An 8,870-nucleotide genomic window follows, 5' to 3' on the forward strand; every position below is an offset into this window, starting at 1 on the left:
GGACGAGGGATAGAAATGATATTTTTGCCACGAACACGTTTTTTCAGGAAATTTCCTCTGAAGGTAGGATGGTGCTAATTTCTTTTTAGATTTGTGCATAAAAACACCTTTATTAAATATACATTTGAGATGGAAAGGAAGAATGTTTAGTTCTTTATAGTCGTTAGTATAGATAGAAGATTTGAGGAGAATAATCTTGAGAGAACGTCTGTATATGCTTATGAGTGGTTTCAAGCAATTTTTGCTTGATAAGTCCCAGCATGTTGAGGCATAGTCGATGTCAGGTTGAATGTATGCGTGAAAAAATAGCTTGCGGGTATGTTGGTCAAGGAAATGTTTAATTCTGTTGAGCTGATATAATTTTTTCGATAGCTTTTTACATAAAGCAGAAACATGATTAGACCATGACAGGTTATTATCAATAGTAAGACCAAGTAATTTGTAAGAATTAACTACCCCAACTCACTGGCAAGTACCTTTGGTCCGAGTAATCTAGATTTGATATTTTGGCGTTTCTGTCTGGTTGTCACTAGCGTAAATTTTGATTTGTGTGGGTGAATTGCCATGTGATTAATTTCGGTCCATTTTACGAGTTTATCAATATCACTCTGCAACTGAGTACATACGGCATCGACATTTGTGTCTTTTTTTTTATGGAGGGTTGTGTCATCAGCGAAAAGTTCACAAGAAGATGAAACGAAAAGTGGAAGGTCATTTATATATATTAAAAATAAAACAGGCCCCAACACTGATCCCTGAGGAATTCCATAATTGATTGGCATAAGAGGGGATACTTTAGAATCTTGGAAGGCAATTTGTTTCCTACTATTAAGAAAGGAAGATACAAGTTCGACAGATTCAGGGGATAATCCATACATGAGTAATTTTTTTGAGAGAAGATTGTGATCAATAGTATCAAAAGCTTTAGCAAAATCAATCAAAACAGAACCAGTAAACAAGTCGTTGTTTATGTTTAAATGCCATTCTTCTACGAGATTTGTTAGTGCGGTGTGACAGGAATGATTTTTTCTAAAGCCACTTTGGTTGGGATGAAATAAATCATATTTGCTGAAATGTGCTTGAAGATTAAGTTTAATATGTTTTTCGAGGGGTTTGGATAATGTGGATAATATTGATATAGGTCTATAGTTTGCAGGGTCAGATGGATCACCAGCTTTAAAGACAGGGAACACTTTAGCATTTTTAAAAGCTTGAGGATAGGAGGATTTATCAGTGCAGAGGTTATAGATGTATGTAATGTGTTCAGAGATAATAGGTGCTGAAATCTTTAATATTTTACTATCTATGCCATCCAAACCTCGGGATCTGGACTGTTTTAATGAAGATAATTCCTTGAGCACGTCATGTACGCTAATATATGTTAGATAAAGGTTAGATTGTATGTGTTTGGTATCACAGAAACATTTTAGTAACTGCAAGTCATTGGACTGTGTGTTATCAACCTTGACAATTCTTTCGGCGATAGTAGTAAAATGTTTATTTAGGATTTCAGGAGATAGTTCATTTCCAGTAGTAGAAGTTGAAATTTTCCTCAACAGCTGGTTGATAGTTTTCCAGATGGATTTTGAATCCTTTTTATTTATTATCAAGTCACTGAAATATTTCTTTTGGGCAGCCCGTTTCATTGCAGTTACTTTGTTTCTCTGTTTCTTAAATTTCTCATCTTTTCCTGTAGTTTCCAGTAGCAGATCACGATACTCTATTTCTAATTTAATATCTTCAGTTGACCAAGAAGGCTTTTCTTCATGTTTGACACGTTTAGTCCTTAAGGGAGCATGCTTGTTAAAGATAGAAAGAAAGTTACTATGCCAAGTTGCAAGAGCACTATCAGGATCGGTGCACTGGTAAACATTAGAAAAATCAACCATACATAAATCTGACAGAAATCTCTCTGTATCAAACTTTTTGTAGCTGCGGAACGATATACACTTGTGACGCACCTGGGGATTTTTTATTTCTTTCTTTGACCATTTACACAAACAGGAAAGTGATCGCTTAGGCCGAATACGGGAACATATGTTTCTACAACATTGCTAGGGTTAGTTACATAAATGTGATCAATTAACGTTTCTGAGAGCAGCGTCTTTCTTGTTGGAGTGTTTACAATCTGTGTTAAGTTGTATGATTCAAAAGTGCGTCTCCATTTATCCTGGGGTTTAACAAACCTATATTAAAATCACCAAGCACAATTACTTCTGTGGAATAGTTCAAAGCATATTCCATCATCAGCTCAAAGTGATCATGCCATTCAACCCGTTCTTCGGGGTTTCTGTAAAGAAAATATACAAGGACTGGCTTTGTCCCTTTGAAATGAATCTCTAACCAAATACACTCTGTTCTATATTGATCAAAACAACTAACTTGTTTATAATTAACTGACTGATGAACATAGGCAACCAATCCTGTTTCTAGTTTTAATGTGGCATCTCGCCTGACGAGATGGTATCCAGGAGCAGATATAACATTATCAGAAACTAAATCAGATAATCTTGATTCAGAGAAGCCAGAAGTGTGAAAGCAATCGCCAGAGTTTGATAAAATGGAGGGAATGTCTGACATCTTGTTCAACATATGACAAGTATTCAGATAACCAATTTTAAATCCAGTTTTTGTCAACCACCTCGGGGTAGTGGGGCATTTCTCCATGTTCAAGTAATATGCTCGCAGGGAATAAAGCAAGATAGTTAATGTCCTTTAAGACAAAGATAACACTTACGACACAACACTAATTAGAAATACAGAATACCACACTTACATCTGTACAAAGCAAATCAAGTTGAAATGAATTTGTTTAGATATATCCACGCAACTTCCGTGAATAAGACAGTAAGTTAACAATTATGGTTTAAACGTCCCCATCCGAGTATACAATATGGCCTGATTTGACAATGCGTAATCAGAACATATCAACTAACTGTGATGCATTTTAATTATAATTTACATCGTTTTATCACGAATATCTTGAAACAAAATATAAAACAAAGCATTAAATGTCATTATGTTTAAAGCAATGGCAAGCTTACGGTAGGTTTATGTATACCAAATCATTTGTACCATATATGGAGACAAAAAGATGAAGAAGCAACATAGCCACAGCCACATATTACATGACAACAATATGGACCAGCTGCACATGATACAAGTTAGCAGTGTGGCATGGCACTGGGATGATCTGGCCAAGCAATACACCGTGTCTACCACGATGGCATCGGTCGCTGACGGTCACGGTCGTAAACCAGGTGAGATGCCAGGTTGATGAGTTGTGCACACTGGCCAACAGGGCTGGGTGGAAGCCAGTTGTGATTGTCGTAGATGGAGCCCTGTGGGGTAGGTGTAAAGTTTTGGGCACCTGGGACTGGGTACTGAGGCTGTGAGAATCCTCCTCTGTGGACATTGAGAGGAGGGTAAGGGAACGGGTCTGGGCATCTGGGGTGCTGGGTGTAGGGAATCACTGGACGTGGGAAGGGGTAAGGAGGAGGGGCATATGGGAAGGATGAAAAGGTATGTGATGGGGGGTACAGACTTGCATTTTCATGGGATCGTCTGGCTAGGGGTGGTGGGGGGGTGGGGGGTGGGGGTAATTCGTCCCCTTCATCATCTGCCAAGCGGTCTGTAGGTGTGCGGTCCTGGGGCTGGACTCGCTGAGGTGGACGTGCCTCACTGAAGGTGACACGCCGGTCACTCCGGGACGGCAGAGGGGGAAAGTGGACAGTGGATGTAAGGGAGGAGAACCTGCATCTGCAATGTCTGGATACTGGGACCAGCGTGAGGAAGCTGATTCACTGCTGACGTGCGGGGGTCTCCCTCCATCCCTGTGACCTGAGGAAGGACGTGAGGACCCCACGTCTTCAGGACGGTTGTTGTTTTCTGTACGGCCAGACCGTTGGAGAACTCTCTTGAAGTTGACGGCAAGGCAGGCCGTCCCTCTTCTACTGGGGTGAGTGGCATCATTATACAATGCCTGACGTGGTGCCCCGTTCTGAGTTACAAAGGCACGGCAGTGGTCAATCATGGTCACCTGCATGCTCATGCAGGCAGAATACAAACTTCTGTTGGATGGTGCAATGGTATTGTTTAATTGATTACGACCTCTACCAGGGAGAATAGAGCTGAATGCTATATATGCTGAGGGAAAACAACTGGTGCACAGGCCAGTGAGTTCACACCATTTCTGGGAGAGAGAGAGAGAGAGAGAGAGAGAGAGAGAGAGAGAGAGACAGAGAGACAGAGAGACAGACAGACAGACAGACAGACAGACAGACAGGACAAGGAGGTTGAATGGGTGACACGGGAATCGCGGGAAGGTGAAATCGGTTAACAGAATATTGAATGTCCCACAGCCTGACCTTTCACGGCCATGTGGGCAGTCAGTTCACACGCAGTGTGTCCAGCACTGGGCAGAGATAGGCGCGCCCAGGTCCTCTCCTTCCGCCGTTTTCGCCTTCCCCAAGTGAAGTAGGTGCCCATTCACACCTGTCCCAAGTGAAGTAGGTGCCCATTCACGCCTGTCCTAAGTGAAGTAGGTACCCATTCACACCGGTCCCAAGTGAAGTAGGTACCCATTCACACCTTCCCCAAGTGACGTAGGTGCCCATTCACACCGGTCCTAAAGTGAAGTAGGTACCCATTCACACCTTCCCCAAGTGACGTAGGTGCCCATTGACACTTGTCCTAAGTGAAGTAGGTACCCATTCACACCTTCCCCAAGTGACGTAGGTACCCAATCACACCTGTCCTAAGTGAAGTAGGTACCCATTCACACCTTCCCCAAGTGAAGTAGGTACCCATTCACACATTCCCCAAGTGAAGTATGTACCCATTCACACCTTCCCCAAGTGAAGTATTCACACCTTCCCCAAGTGAAGTAGGTACCCATTCACACCTTCCCCAAGTGGAGTATTCACACCTTCCCCAAGTGAAGTAGGTACCCATTCACACCCTCCCCAAGTGAAGTAGGTACACATTACCACCTTCCCCAAGTGATGTAGGTATCCATTCACACCTTTCCCAAGTGAAGTATTCACACCTTCCCCATGATGCACGTGAAAAGGCAGTTAATTACAAGAAAGAAACATTTAAGAACTACCTCGCAGACAGTGAGCCTTCAAACCACAAAGAAATGAAGAAAGCAAATACTCAAAGTAATATGACAGTAGCCCAAGTTAAAAAAGATCATTGGTCATCATTTTGTTCACAAGAAATTTCAGATCATAAAGACTTTAATAAAGTCTGGACAAAAATGAAAGAAATCAAAAATAGAATAAAGTTACCAAGTTGCCCAATATCAAATGACCAGGAAAAGGCAGAAATCTTTGTTGAAATGTTTGCGAAAATTAGCAAATACGAAGGCTTATCACCTGCGTGTAAATCAAATGTTTTTGTATCCATTTCCCAGGGCAAGCAGCTTATAATTTTCATAGAATTGATACTTTTCCTTGCCTTTGTTAAGATGTAATCAAAGTGAATGTTCCATGTCAGCTTTGAAGTAAGATAAACACCTAAAAACTTCACCACCTGTTTATAATCAATGACGTCACCAAGTAATTTTAAAAAATGAGTATGCTAGATGGGTTACAACCTGAATTAAACAACATCATACATGTTTTTTTCAGTCAACAAAGACCATTTTCAAACATAATCATTGTTACCAAGGTTATCAAGATCAGATTGATACAAACGACGTATGTAATTCTGTGCTCTTTGTAGGGTTGACTTTTTTAGATTGACACCCATCCACATACATATATCATCAGCATACTGTACTAACACTACACAATTTGACAATGCCTTTTTGGAGATCCTGAATAAGAATATTAAAGAGAATAGGGGCTATCACTGAGCCCTGTGGAATTCCCATGTCAAGTTTATGCGGCAAAGAATAATGTGTTCCCAGCCTTGCTTAATTCTATTTGATAAAAAGCTTTTTATATACCCATAGAGATTACCAGATATTCCAATCGATTTCAGTTTGAATAACAGACGTTTGTGCCAAACCTGATCATAGATTTTTTTTACATCAAAAAACGTTGCTAGGACACTTTTTTTGCGGGCAAACTGATGTTTTATTTGAGTTGTAATATTTACTAGGTGTTCGACCATTGATCTTCCTTTTCTAAAGTCAGCCTGATTCACTGGAATGATATTGTATTTTTCGCAGTCAGTTATTATTCTAAACAGGTCTTTTTTTTCCATTAATTTACTGACATGCAAGGTCAAAGCAATAGGCCTGTAGCTATTTTTATTACGTTTAGGTTTTCCTCCTTTTAAAAGCAGTACACCTATTGAAGTTTTCCATATCTGTGGTACAGTTCCAGATATCCAACATTTCTGATATATTATGTGTTGGAAAACAATGCATTTTTTTAATGTGTTTTAGCATGACATTAGATAGTGCATCGATGCCAAATGAACTTTTCTTATTGCTAAGTGAAGCTATAGCGGTTTGTAACTCTTCATATGTAATAGAAGAATTAAACCACAGCCGTTTTGCGGAATGGGATCACTGTATAAAGCACTATTTTCTTCTCTGTATCCATTCACACCTTTCCCAAGTGAAGTATTCACACCATTCTCAAGTGAAGTAGGTACCCATTCACACCTTCCCCAAGTGAAGTAGGTACCCATTCACACCTTCCCCAAGTGGAGTATTCAAACCTTCCACAAGTGAAGTAGGTACCCATTCACACCCTCCCCAAGTGAAGTAGGTACCCATTAACACCTTCCCCAAGTGACGTAGGCACACATTCACACCTTTCCCAAGTGAAGTATTCACACCTTCCCCAAGTGACGGAGGCACCCATTCACACCTTTCCCAAGTGAAGTATTCACACCTTCCCCAAGTGAAGTAGGTACTCATTCACACCTTTCCCCAAGTGACGTAGGTACCAATTCACAACTTTCCCAAGTGAAGTATTCACACCTTTCCCCAAGTGACGTAGGTACCCATTCACACCTTTCCCCAAGTGAAGTAGGTACCCATTCACACCTTTTCCCAGGTGACGTAGGTACCCATTCACACCTTCCCCAAGTGAAGTAGGTACCCATTCACACCTTCCCCAAGTGAAGTAGGTACCCATTCACACCTTCCCCAAGTGAAGTAGGTACCCATTCACACCTTTCCCAAGTGACGTAGGTAGCCATTCACACCTTCCCCAAGTGAAGTAGGTACCCATTCACACCTTCCCCAAGGACACAGCACCATGCCGAAACGGGACTCGAACACTGATCTCTGGTGAACACAGGATCAGAAGTGTAACACCTGGCTGACTCTGTCACCACGTCTCAGGTGAAACAGGACAAAGCATTTAACAGATTCAGTTTTCTCAAGGAGGTGTCACTGCGTTCGGACAAATCCATATACACTACACCACATCTGCTAGGCAGGTGCCTGACCAGCAATATAACCAAACGCGCTTAGTCAGGCCACGAGTGTATGCATATGTGTACCTATCACAGTGGATTTATTCAACATAATTTTGGAGGGGACAACACTTTCATTGCCGTGGGTTCTTGTTCAGTGCACCAAATGCGTGCTGTACACGGGATCTCGGTTTATCGCCTCATCCGAATTAGTAGAATGACTCGGTTTGATTTTCCTGTAAAACGTGGGAGAAAGGGCGAGGCAGGGATTCGAACTCAGACCCTCACGGACGCTGTATTGGCAGATGAGCGTCTTAACCATTCTGCTACCTTCCCCCTTAACAGCGTCAAACTCTCCAGTTTTCTGTGACCAGCGGCAGTCGTGTGCATATCCTACTTCCGTGCCAGGCCCCCTTTTCCCGCACACTCCAACGACCATCGTCGCTTTAATTAATGAAACAGGAAAGCTGCTGATTGAAAGAAGCATCGAGACATCTGGAGACCTGGCCACCATCCTCAAAACCAGCACCCCGAGTCCATTCCGTCAGACAATACATCCTGTTGTCCTCAGCTGTCGGCGCCACCAACCGTCGTCACCAACAGCGACATCGGAACATCGCCAGTGAGGACAGGGACGACGACCAGGCAGTCTCTATGTCCTGGCGGTGGTGGTGCTTGTTTGTCAAGGGGAGACAATTATCGGTGCCACCGTCTGTGGGGATTAGCTGCTGCTGTCTTTCAACCGAAGGAAAACCCCGCTGGTAAGTTAGCGAAAATGCCGACAGGGGAACATTGCCAGAAAGCATTTACACTATGCACTCAGCGCCGATATATTAACAGTGCACTACCTGTGCCTATTATGTTGACCTTTACCTCTTTGGAAGAACTATGAGCGTGCAGAAAAAAGGGGGAAGGAAAGAACCAGAAACTGTAGCGCTCTCTGCCCGACGACAGAATATCCTAAGCGAGGAGGACGGCCGAGAAATAAAATTGCCTTTGCTGAGCTGAACTGAATCCAGTGGACATGGAGTGACTCTTTCTTCCGTCGCTGGGAGCTAGATAGCGACAAGTCTAATACATTCAACGCCATCAGAGCGTCCCTCTTTTCAACCGTGGGGCTTGCTTACACAAGTCAAGCGCTTGACTCACGAGTGCCCCGTGTTTCGGTGAGCCAGGCCTGAGAGCCTTTCACTGCATTCTCAGAAAACTCCCCCTTTTGCTGGGTTTTCTCTATTCGTAAATATTGCCAGGATTAAAGTTTCCACACTGTCTCTGTCTCCCCTCTCTGTGTGACTCTACCTCTGCCTCGGACTCTCTCCTTATCTCAGCATCACTGTCACTCCCTGTCTCTCTCTCTCTCTCTCTCTCTTCTCCCTCTCTCTATTTGTATATATAATGTGTGTGTGTGTGTGTGTGTGTGTGTGTGTGTGTGTGTGTGTGTGTGTGTGTGTGTGTGTGTGTGTGTGTGTGATTTGGGGTTGGTGATGGTG

This window comes from Babylonia areolata, chromosome 5, assembly GCF_041734735.1.
Source record: "Babylonia areolata isolate BAREFJ2019XMU chromosome 5, ASM4173473v1, whole genome shotgun sequence".
Lineage (NCBI taxonomy): Eukaryota > Metazoa > Mollusca > Gastropoda > Neogastropoda > Buccinidae > Babylonia > Babylonia areolata.